Source organism: Panthera tigris, chromosome F2 (genome assembly GCF_018350195.1).
Source record: "Panthera tigris isolate Pti1 chromosome F2, P.tigris_Pti1_mat1.1, whole genome shotgun sequence".
NCBI classification, from domain to species: domain Eukaryota; kingdom Metazoa; phylum Chordata; class Mammalia; order Carnivora; family Felidae; genus Panthera; species Panthera tigris.
The window spans coordinates 34555646-34568206 of NC_056676.1; the positions used below are offsets into that span (position 1 = coordinate 34555646).

At 35.3% G+C, this 12561-nt stretch overlaps 1 protein-coding gene across 7 annotated transcripts in view; it reads right to left on the reverse strand.

Moving 5' to 3' along the window:
- The window catches only part of CNGB3 (cyclic nucleotide gated channel subunit beta 3), a 273696-nt gene that overhangs the window by 197132 nt on the left and 64003 nt on the right, over window positions 1-12561 (reverse strand). Inside the window, exon 1 of one of the 7 annotated variants that reach the window (XM_042973522.1) lies at window positions 2624-2701. The exons of the other annotated variants lie outside the window; for them this stretch is intronic. The gene's annotated coding sequence lies outside the window, so the exon portion shown is untranslated. Of the gene's footprint in view, window positions 1-2623; window positions 2702-12561 lie in introns of those variants that run through there. 7 annotated transcript variants of the gene reach the window in all.

The window sequence follows — 12561 nt, forward strand, 5'->3', positions numbered from 1 at the left end:
GTCTATTGGAATGTGACTACAAAGTCTTTTTCTCCAGCTTAAAAATTTCCTCTGAGGTTCAGACCTATATGTCTAGTGACCTATTCTTATATATTCTATTTGGATTTCATCTTATAAAATCACAAACTCAAGTGTAAAAACCTGTTTTCTTCCCCCAAATCACTCCTTTTTATGTATTTTCTTTTGCAGTGACTGGCATCCTGATCCACCTGTTGCCTGAGTCAGAAAATTAGCACTTCCCACCCTACTAAAACACCTAGCCATTCACTTGGTTTTGAGGGACGGAATCCCACACAATGTAGTGTTAAAACCTTTTGGGGCTTATTGTAAGAACAGAGAGAAGGTTTTTTTTTTAATATGGAAGATTAACAAGAATTCAAATGTTTTATCAGAAATGAGATATTTAAGAAAGGGTAGCTAGTGCTTTAAGATGACTGAACAATTTGAGGGCAAGGACTCTACTAATCTTTTTACACTATTATTTCCCCAGTGCCTAACACAATGCCTGGCATAAAGGAAGGGCTCACTGAATTACATTAGGAATCAGAAGACACTTGGTGATCATGGAATGGGAGGAAAAGAAAGTAGACAGACCAATGAAACAACTAACTGAACCTATAGCAAAAAGAAGAACTATACCTTAAGAGCTAGGTGTCCCATTGACCAAAATCGTAGTATCTAGAAGACAGAATACTGATGCTGATACAGAATGGAAAACTGATCTGATACTTATTAGATTTGTCTCTGGCTTGCTTTTTTCCCCATTTATCCACCAACCTAGATGGGTAAACCTAATCATTTTCACTTTTCCACTCTCTAGTTCATGTTCTCCTATAACTTACATTAATGATATTTGATAATTGATGAGTGGTCTGGGAGGTGTCTTGCATACTGTCAGCCCCTCACTGGCACATCCTCTGCCCAGAGGCAAGCTCCACATAGAGCTTTACATTACACCATTTCCCCGCCACCTGCCCTTGTAACAAATAGCTAAAGCAGCAGTGGAGAGTGAGAGATTTATAGCTTTAAAAATTTTACCAGAAAATGAGAAAGATTAAAAACAAACCAGTTAAGTGTTCAACTCATGAAGTTAGAAATAGAGCGATATAGTAAACTTGAATATGCAAGAAGGAAATAAATAATAAAGGGCAGAGATCCATGAAATACAGTACAAAAATAACACCAGCAAGAACAACAGTGAAGATTAACTAAATCCAAAACAGGCTTTTGAAATGATTAATAAGATATGAAGACCTCTGGCTAGACTGATACAGGAAAAAAAGAGGAAAGAAAGAAAATGACATGCAAATAAAATACAGAATGAAAAGGGAAAAGTTATAATCCCAACAAATTAAAAATTAAAGAACATTAAAATAGCTATATTCCAATTTAAAATCCAATATAAAACATATTTCAATATTTCATAGTGGATTTTAAATATAATATTTAAATATTGGATTTCAAATATATATTTGAAAAAACATAAAAGGGCACATAAGTAGAAGAAATAAAAACTGAATAAACTAATAAACCTATAACAAAATTGAAATGGTATTCAAAGACTCCTGGACCAAAACTGTACCAATCTTCCAAGAAGCTGTTAATTCCAAACTTATAATTTTTTTTGAAAATATAAAAAGTAGCAAAATCTGCCAAATCTATTTTATATACTTACTCAGCTTGATTCTAAAATTGGGTAATGACAGATGTCCACTTTACTTACAAATACAGATACAAAACTCCTTAATAAAACATTAGCCATCTGAACTCAAAAGTATATAAAAATAATACATTATTAAGCAGAATTTATCTAGGAACACATGAATGTCTCAACATACAAAAAAACCTAAAAATTTAATTTACCCATTACTTGATGAAATGTAACAAATCACAGTAATCTTAAAATTGCAGAAAGACATATTGATAAATTCTATTATAATATACTTATAAGACAAGGAATAGAAAACGATTTTTAAAGTTTATTTATTTATTTTGAGAGAGACAGAGAGAGAGTGTGAGCAAAGGAAGGGCAGAGAGAGAGGGAGAGAGAAAATCCCAAGCAGGTTCTGCACTGACAGTGGGGCTCAGTCCAATGAACCATGAGATCATGGTCTGAGCTGAAATCAAGAGTTAGTCACTCAACCTACTGAACCACCTATGTGCCCCAAAGAGAATTTTTTTTTTAATTTGGAGAGGTTATATACCAAATTCTTATTGTAAGCATACTTGATGAAAAAAATAAACATATTCTTTTAAAAATCAGGAACAAAATGAGAATTCCTATTATAACTGTTGCTACTTAAACAATATTGGATACTCTGACAAATACCATAAATAAAGCAAAAGCAAAATAAATTAGTTAAAAGATTGGTAGGAGAGAAATGCATCTGTCATCATTTATAGAAATTATGATTATCTACTGTATTATTTCCTTAGGGCTGGCAAAACTATACAAACTGGGTGGCTTAAAACAGCAGAAACTTATTCTATTACAGTTCAGCAGTCCAGAAATCCAAAATCAAGTCCAAAATCAACAACATGGTTCTCTCTAGATAATTTGAGGGAGAATCTGTTCCATGTCTCTCTCCTAGCTTCTGGTGACTGCCAGAAATCCCTGACATACCTGGGCTTATAGCTGCATTGCTCCAATTTTGGCTTCCATGGCCTTTTTCTTCATCAGCACGTATTCACATGGCCTTCATATAACAACACTAGTCATTGGATTTGGGGCACATCTTAATCCAGTATGAACTCTTTTAATTAATGTAAAGACCCTATTTCTAAATAAGGTCTTATGATTCTGGATAGACATAAATTTTGGGGGGATACTATTTAATGCACTACATCCATGTAGAATAAATACTCCAACAAAATCACAAGGTAAAATCAGAATGAATATGAAATTTCAGCAAGATTGTCAACATTTAACAATCAATAAATCAACATAATCATAAACATAAATCAACATTTAACCATCAATAACATTTCTCTACACTGTATCTAGAAAATAAAATCACAGATAAAATATTGACAACAGAAACAAAATCCATAAAGTTTATAGGAATAAATATATCAAGAAATACACAAGACATCTATGAAGGGGATTTAAATGTAGTATTAAACTATATTAAAAAGACCTGAATAAAAAGAAAGGTTTTTATATCCTTAGTGGGGTGGCTCAATATTAGAAAGATACATATTTTCTTGTTAAAGTATACATTGAATGCAATCCTAATCAAAATTGATCTTTTTTTTGAGGAAGAAGATAATCATATTCTCAAATTTACATGCAACAATAAGATTTAGGAGTAAGAAAGCCAACTGTGAAAGAGAAAAGGGAAGGGGTACTGCATGTTTTACATAGCCAAATAAAAAGATAAGCATCAAGCATATTAGATTGTATACCTATGAAAAATGAGGGCAATAGGAACGAAAACTAAAGCTAATGAATACAGCAAGAATAAAGAGGGACCTTGCTCAGACCAATGTATAAATGAGCTGAGGCTTAAACAAGTTACTTGGTAAGCATGGAGTCAGAACAATGGCATGTTTAAAATGAATTCAATCTCCATAAAAGGGATAATATTTTTAATATTTCTATATATTAGATGTTTGTGTGCTAAGTCTGTATGTCTCTACAATCTTTTTCTTTCTCTTTCTTTCTTTCTTTCTTTCTTTCTTTCTTTCTTTCTTTCTTTCTCTTTCTCTCTCTTTTTCTCCTTCCTTCCTTCCTTCCCTCCTCCTTTCCCTTCCCTTCCCTTCCTTTTATCTATCTATCTATCTATCTATCTATCTATCTATCTATCTAATAATCATCTATCTATTTATACTCCAAGTACCACAGAATCCCTACATGAAGAGTATTCTTCTTTCATATTTAATAGATGAATAACTGTTGCTCAAGGAAATCTTGTGTCTTTCTCCTTCACCTTAATGCAATCATACTTCTGCTTCCTTTATTCTTCTGTAGTTCTTAGTTATCTTATCTGGTGGATATTTTTCAGTCCAACTGTCACTAGGTATATTTGTACTCTTTTATCTCTCTTTTCCCCCTCTAATTGCTTGCTTTCTGACACCATGAACTCCCAGTTTTCCTCACTGCTCTCTGAGTGTTGCTTACTCGTTTCTCTTGGGGACATCCCCTGATATTCCTTTACCTTAACTGTTAGTTAGCATTATTTCCTTTTTTTCTCACTCTTAATGTTCTCCTTTTGGACTTGAACATATACTCCTGAAGTACTAGTTCTTGGCCAGATATAGAGATCTGGTAGTTATACTTCTCAGAGGCTCTGTTCTTTCTCGCTTTCCTAACATTGTTTATCCTCTCTCAGCATGTAATGCCCTTCCCCTCAAAACCCTTTGCTCAGTGTTCCTTCCCTTCCTCACTCTATGCACCCTCTTTGCTCCTGGCTCCTGGTTCAAAGTGAGAATTCCATAAATATAAGTCAAATGAAGGAAGGGAAGAAAAACAAGGAGAGGAGGAAGGAAGGGAGGTTGTCCTAGATGACCACACAGGTAGGATATGGCAGAATTCAAGTTGAAATCTAAATATTTCAACTGCAACGATTGCTTTCTCCAGTATGTTATTTGTTTTCTAGTCCAAACAGCAAGGTCTGCATAAGCCATTTATGGGTCTGGGTGGGGGGTGATGTGGGCTGACTCCTTATTTCCACATATGCCTAATGTAGTATATCTGTGTATGTCTGGAACATAGTATATTATTGACTTGACCTTATTCTGAAAGTCTGAGACTAATTCTGACTTGAAATAAACTTATCAATTGAATCCATTGGGCACCTCAACAAATTATGTTGCTGTATCTCTTAATCCCAGCAAAAATTAGTGATTATAGCCAGACTGATTATCTTTTTATGCTTCAAAATAGTCACTTAGCTCCTCTTTTCACATTGCTTCACTGCACAAATATGGTACACTTGCTAAGTGCTAGGGAGATGCTGAGCACTGGGGATACCACAGGGAACAAAACAGACCAGGTGTCACCACAAGCTAACATTGGGGGTTCAGGGATTCAGAAAACAAATTAAAAATACAATAGAATATTGGATGATAGTAACTGCCATGGAGAAAAATAGACCAGAAGAGTGGATAGAGAATGAAAGTAGAAGCAAGAGACTGCTATTTTAGATGGAATGGTGGGAAGATTTCTCTGAAGATAGCATTTGAAACGAGACCTGAGGGAAGTGAGAAGGTGAGCCCTGTGGCTCTCTTCATGTAGAAGTAGCAAGTGCAGATAGGAGTTTGGTTGGTATGTTTGAAAATCTGGAGGAAGGCCAGGGTGATTGGAATGAAGTGAGCAGAGAAAAGCAGCAGAAGAGAGGTGCCTGGGTGGCTCAGTCAGTTAAGTGTTCAGCTTTTGGCTCAGGTCATGATCTTACGGTTCATGGGTTCGAGCCCCATGTTGGGCTCTGTGCTGACAGCTCAGAGCCTGGAGCCTGCTTCAGATTGCTATCTTTCTGCCCCTCCCCTGCTTGTGCTCTCAATCTCTCTCAAAAATAAATAAAGATTTTTAAAAAATTAAAAAAGAAAAAAGAAAAGCAGCAGAAGATACCTTTGGAGGAGTAGCCAGATCACGCAGTAAACTGCAGGCATGGTAAAGGCTTTGAACTTAAAGTTTGAAAGTCTTAAAATGGCTTAGAAGATTCTTCATGATCGGGCCTCTCAGGTTTAGGGCAGGGACTAGAGGGAGATTAGGGACACATTTAGGCATTTACTCTTAGGTTCCTGAATTCTGAAGCCTCACTTGCCTCATCCTTGACCGGGTTTTTCCACTGTGTCTCCAAACTCAATCTGCTAGGTCTTTCTCTAGTTCTCACACTACTCTAACCACACTGACTGATACGTTGCTTCTTGAGCATGCTGAGCACATTCCTGCTTCAGTGACTTTGCATTTGCTATTGCTTCAGAGCTCTGGAATATTCTTCCCCTATATGTTGGAATGGCATAATTCCCAACTTCATTTAAATCATGGTCAAATATCACCTCTGAAAAGCCTTCTTGATGATTCTATTTGAAGTGGCATCCTCCATCATTTTTTACTTCCTTACACTGTTTTATTTTTTCCAACTAGTGCTTACTGCTCTTGACATCATATTATTGTTGTTTTTTTTTTTTTTTCAATTTGTTTCTACTAGAATGGTAGAGTCTTTGTCTTCAATTCCATTTTATCATTACAACAGTGTCTGGCATATAGAAATGCTCAATAAACATTTGTTAAATGAAAGGATCTAAGAAATGATATGGCAAATATGCTTCTGTGAATCACATAGGAAGTATTTATCGAATGCTTTCTATGAGCCACACACTGTTCTGAAAACTCTAAATATATTAATTTATTTCATTCTTTCAATATTACAGATGAGAAGACTAAGGCATGGAGAGGACAGGTAACTTGCCAATCTCACACAACTAGTAGTATTAGAACTGGGTCTGAAACTAGATAATGTGGCTTTATTTATTTTTTTTTAAACATTTATTTATTTTTGAGACAGAGAGAGACAGAGCATGAACAGGGGAGGGTCAGAGAGAGAGAGGGAAACACAGAATCTGAAACAGGCTCCAGGCTCTGAGCTGTCAGCACAGAGGCTGACGTGGGGCTTGAACTCACAAACCACGAGATCATGACCTGAGCCGAAGTCGGATGCTTAACCAACTGAGCCACCCAGGCACACTGAAAATGTGGCTTTAGAAAGAAGTTCTTATTCATGTGTCACATTGTATTTTTATTTTTCAATATTACTGTAGGATGTTAAAAATTAATATATATTACAATTGGCTATTAACTTTTAAAATTTGACTTTTAAAATTTGTACAAAACATAACAAATTATTTACTTGAATGAATTTTAATATTATTGAAAGCTTTATTAAGAGTTTTTGGATAAAATTATTGGAAAGGGCAAATTTACTGATCATTTATTAATTTGTCTAGGTCAGGTTGTTAGAGCAGTTAAAAATCCATTCTGGTGCATTCATTGGAAATGTATTTTTAACTTGACTATTCTTTTTTTCCCCCCAATAATGAGAGAAAAGAAAGGAGTAACTTATGTGGATAGGCTTCATAGGGTGTCATGGAATGAGAAACAGGGCAAGGGCTAATTTTATAAATTACTAAAAATATGAACTTGGGAAAATTATTCTTAATAAGTGAGAGTGTTGAAATTTAAGAGATGTGTGCCAGATGGTCTGATGGAAACTCAGCACTAGTTTCCCCCTCCTCTGCTTTTCCCTGAATTCTTGGTAACAACATTTTTCCGAATCTGTGCCAGCAGGGTTCTGGATTAGATTTCACCCAAGAGAGGCTCTTGTGCAAGATTTGGAAGGCAGAAGAGAAGCAGAAGCCATTACTGCTCCTGCAGGCAGGTTCATGGGCTTCAGCAGATGGGCATATGTGAAATGCTGCCAGCAATTTCCCAGCATCCTCCTGTGAATCACCCACTTCGAGGCTGCAGGCAGCTGAGCTCACTGGTGGTGGTGGTGGTAGTCTGTAAGCTTGTACTTCATGATTTCCCAAAAACCAGCAGAATCTTGCCCGGACGTGTGTTGCCCCACCCCTCAAACTGGATTTTTTAGCCTCTTATTCATTTTATTAAATTTATTTCTGCATGTACTACCTAGACTGACTTCTGTATTTCTGACCTGACTCCTGATTGCTATACCCAACATTTTCTTGGGAAGAATATTTTATTTAATACATGTTTTATAATTTGTTTTCCTCCACAGATATTTAAAAAAATTGTTGGAAAACAAATGGAAACATTAGCGTCAATTATTGTCTTAAAACATTTCATTTGGGTAGTTAAGACAAATAAATCAATTATTCAATGATTTATATTAGGTATGATATTCATAACGTATTTAGTACTCATAGTTTCTGAATACAGTCAAAGATTCCTCAGTTGGTAAGCACTGGCAGATTTTGTAAACAGAGTGTAAGAGTCTTTCAAATACTCTTCAAAATTATTTGGATACAATGGGGCGCCTGGGTGGCTCAGTTGGTTAAGCATCTGAGCTTAAGCACTTTAGCTCAGGTCATGATCTCATGGTTCATGGGTTCGATCTCATGGGTTGGGCTCTGTGCTGATACCTCAAAGCCTGGAGCCTGCTTCAGATTCTGTGTCTCCCTCTCTCTCTGCTCCTCCCCCATGTTCTCTCTCTCTCAAAAATAAACATTAAAAAAATTTAAAAAATATTATTTGGGTACAAGGAAGATATTTGCACCATCTCCGGATTCTTCCTCTGGTTACCTCCACTTTATACCATGTCCTATGTTATTAAACTACGGATAGAACTACAATGACTCATCTTTGTATGAAACTTTTAGTTTACAAAGCACATTCCATATATTGCATCATTGGATCCCCATATCTTTAATGCATCTCCTATATGTTTCTACATTTTCATGTACTTTCCCTTTGTAGCAGTTATGTATTGCCTTTACATTTTTATGCCTCTTCCATCCTTTCTAGATTTCAAGCTTCTTGAAGACAAGAATTGTGTTCTAATGATGATTGTTTGCCTGATGATTAGCTCAGGGCCAAGCTCCTAGCAGATAGTCAAAGGAGGTATATTTAATGAATGGATGTAAGTGGCTAAGATTGAGTTGATCCAAGGCATTTTGGAATGTGAAATTCGGGACATTTTTACGATGGCACTTTACATTCAGAATATATTTATGAGACCAAAAGAATTGGAGAAATAATTGAAAAAAGAAACAAATCATACAACATATTTCAAGGAAACTACTTGACAAAACCAACCAAAGGATTAGGGGGAACATGGCTTTATCATTGCTTTTAACTTGTATTCACTCCAATATACCTTTTCAGCTACATGTCCCTTAACTCTCCAACATAACTATTCCATGCCATCCAGTAACTGTTAATGACAAGGAGATGGTTAACAAAAACAATTCATCTCCTGTGCCTGGAAGACCTGACAAATGCTTCATTTTAAATGGTATATCTGAGAAATTCAGGGAAGCAGAGAAAAAGCAGTGGCAGATGGGGTGGTTTATTTTGAGCCAAATTTTAGGCAATCTTTGTATTGATAAAGAAAAGTTATTTATTCTAGAATACCACCATGTGCAAAGAGCTATACTAGTGTTGAGGAGACAAATGTGTTAGGTATGGTGTCTGTTCTCAAGGACAACACCTTGTGGGAGAGTCAGGTATTTAAGTACAATATGGTACGCTAAGCACTGAATAGCAGACAAAGTAAATGATGGAACTTAATATTAGAGATGTGCTGAAAGAAGTCGTCCCTTGATGCCAAGCCAACAGGCACATAATCAAAGAGTAGGAAGGACTGATGTTCCCTCTACCAATCATCTGCTTCTAAGTATCAAGTACAGCTTACCCAAGAGGCCATTTTCCTGGATTTTAAAATAGTTGGTTTAGAACTACCTGTTCCAAGCACAGAAAAAAGTCATTACTAGTTCATCTGCTCAAGTGCTTTAAAAGATAAATATAAATTAATGTAAATCTCTGCCCTTCCTGTTGCAGGTTAGAATGGATGCATATAGAAAAGAGTGTATATTCATTCATTTAAATGTTCAATGTGCAGGTAGAGTGCCTAAGAACAAGATTTGGAGTGAGTGGGAAATGCAGTGAAAGTCAAGGTAGACTTGGATTCAGGAATGGGTTCTTTCATGAATGCAAGACAATTTAATATTTATATTTTCACTTAATTGAATTCATGCAGGTGTGTATGCTAATATTACATATTTTGGCTTGTATATCTGTAGTACAGAAATTTAAAAAAATTATACATCATCTTAATTATACCAGTCAAAAATTTTTGCATAATTTAATCCACTATTTTTTTTTCCCTAAAGCAGAGTGACTTTTTATTTTAGTAGACATTTCTTACCAGATAAAGCACGCATTCATCAAGAATTTCTGTGATTGCCTAACAGAGGAGGAAAAAAACCCACCCTAAATTAAAAACAAGACCCATCTACCTTAATTATAAAATGAAAATGATTACTACTACTTACTGATTACTTAAATATTCATGAGAAAAAGTCCCCAAATTTAGATGGTTGCATATTTAAAGATAAGGGTATGTTCATATTTTTTATAAGGAGATACAGTTAATCCTTATCCCCATGGTGGAGCTCTGAGAGAGCTATGAAAGATGTCTTTCCTGCTTCCTGTACATTTAAAAGATAGTAAGTTAATGGTGAGGGAGTTTTCCCCTAAGTCAGATGGAGTGTGGATTAGGATGATTTTGCCTCAGATGCACAAAAATAATTTATTCTTTTATTCTTTTTGATTGCACATGATAATTCAAATGTTGAATATCTGAATTATGAAAATTGACATGTCTATTTAGCCTTTAAAAATCAATGCCTGATGGGACATTGCTAGGTGCCAGGGGAATTCTGGGACTGCCTGGAATGTATTGGTAGAAGTGGCAGAAAGATCCTACACACCCTGGATGGGTTGTTGTTCTAATGGCTTAATGTTAGAGCTGGAATGGATCTTGAGATAATCAAATCCATGCCATAATTTTACTAACACAAAATTGAAGGCTCAATGAGGGGAAGAGATAAAAAGTCAGATTTAGTAGCAGAAATGATATAAAAATCAGGCTTCCAGAGTCCCAGGTTAATGCCATTTCTGATATTTTGCAATATTGGGGCTTTTTTAGACATCAAGGATAAAAGTTTCAATCCACATATCTGGCTTTTCCTGCTGGCTTCCCCCCCCCCCGCCCCCATCCACTTTCTTACCATGTTCCTTGTGCTTTGGCTTGTTCCTCTTTGCCTTTAGAAAAACTGCTATCCCACTAAAAGCTTTCCTTACAGACTGCCACCTAGCTCATTTACTAATAAACAGGATGGTATAAGATGGGATAGATGGGTGAAAAGGAGGAAAGGTAAATCAAATTTTCTCTGAAATGGGATGTTCTGTCTTGTTTTTGGTTAATATTTTTAATGTATATTTCTATTACTTCCTTTATTAGGTTTTGTGCATCTGGAGGGCAAGGACCATGACATTTTCTCCTTTTTCTGTTTATTTGGCAGAAAAAGAAGAGCATAATGAATATAAAAAGTGCCAATATATCATATTTGAGTAGTATTTCAATTGAACAAGAAGCAGAACACATAATACTGCTACCCAAGCTTAGCACAATTCTGTGACCTAACCAAGTCATAAAATTAAGGACACATTTCCATTAAATTTTCTTCAATGTTATAAAATCTGCTAAAAGCTACATGCCATCATAAGAAATTACAGCATGTATTGTCCAAAGTTTGGTCAGGAAAACAAAACCACTCAAGAACTATCAAGAAGAAAAGGATTCAATAAATTAGATGACTAATTCAACAAATTAGTTAATGAGATGCTTATGAAACCATTGGCAGGGTTGGAAAAATGAAAGTCAAAATAGTGCCATTTACTCTCAGGTATTGTAGTTTTCAAAGTCTCTAGAGTATAGGAAACTCTGGCTATGTTCATAGCTGCCTCCAAAACTGAGCTAGGTGAAACACTCAGAGGCACATGCAAAACATCCCTTTTTCTGAAGCTCATAGCATACATCTGTGGTTTTGTCTGTCTCCAATGGAGAAATTATAGTATGGTTTCTGCATCTCTTTTCCTTTCAAATCTCAGATAAGTGCCTTCTGGCTGGCACATTCTAACCTGGAATCCTGCTGATAGAAATTTTTAGGAATGTAGCTTCCAGGCTTCTAGCTTCTGCAATAGCAAGGACAGCATGGGGCAGGTAGGTAGAAATGGTGCCAAGATTCTAAAGGCAATCTAGTACATAACAATTTCCAAAGCTTTAAATTCCTTTGCTTTCACCAATTATTTTAGATTCTATTAATTTAATAAAATCATCCTGAGTCTTTTATTCATTTATTTATCTGGTGGTTTGGGTATGTAACTCATATATGCAAAATACAGTTTTGATTTTTCCAACAAGAGTAGTTTGAGGAATTATTCATCAGAATATCTTGTAGGAGAGAACATGGTATTTGGACCATTGAAAAAATTACTCAAATAAAGAAATGCTATGGCTATACTCTGACAAAAACCCACCTCAGGGAAATATTTTGGCTTGAAAGAGTTTTATTTTTGAAAGGGAAGTATGATGAATGCAAATCATTTAAAAAAACTATTCCATTTGCTTTGGGAAGAGACTAATTAAATTTAGGGATCAGAACTTCGAAATAGCTTACTCATGTAACTTACAGATATATGATTTTTCTTTGCTTGTGCCAATGATAGTTATCTAAATAGAACACACACCTCAAAAATCTTTATGGTAGCAAATACGGAACTACTGACACTTGAGGGAAAGTAAAATTTCTTTTTGTATAAATAATACTATTTTCTTGCCTTTGATCATTACCTTCATTTGCAAATATTTAACAATCTACACATTTCAAAGCTATCAACATGTGAAAGTTAAACATGTTTAATTTTGCAGAGAAAATATCATTTCTTAGTGGATTTAGGAAGAGAGAAGAAAAAAAATGATAGATTACATATATGGCTATCTATAAATAGTGAGGGAAATAAAAAAACAATATTCT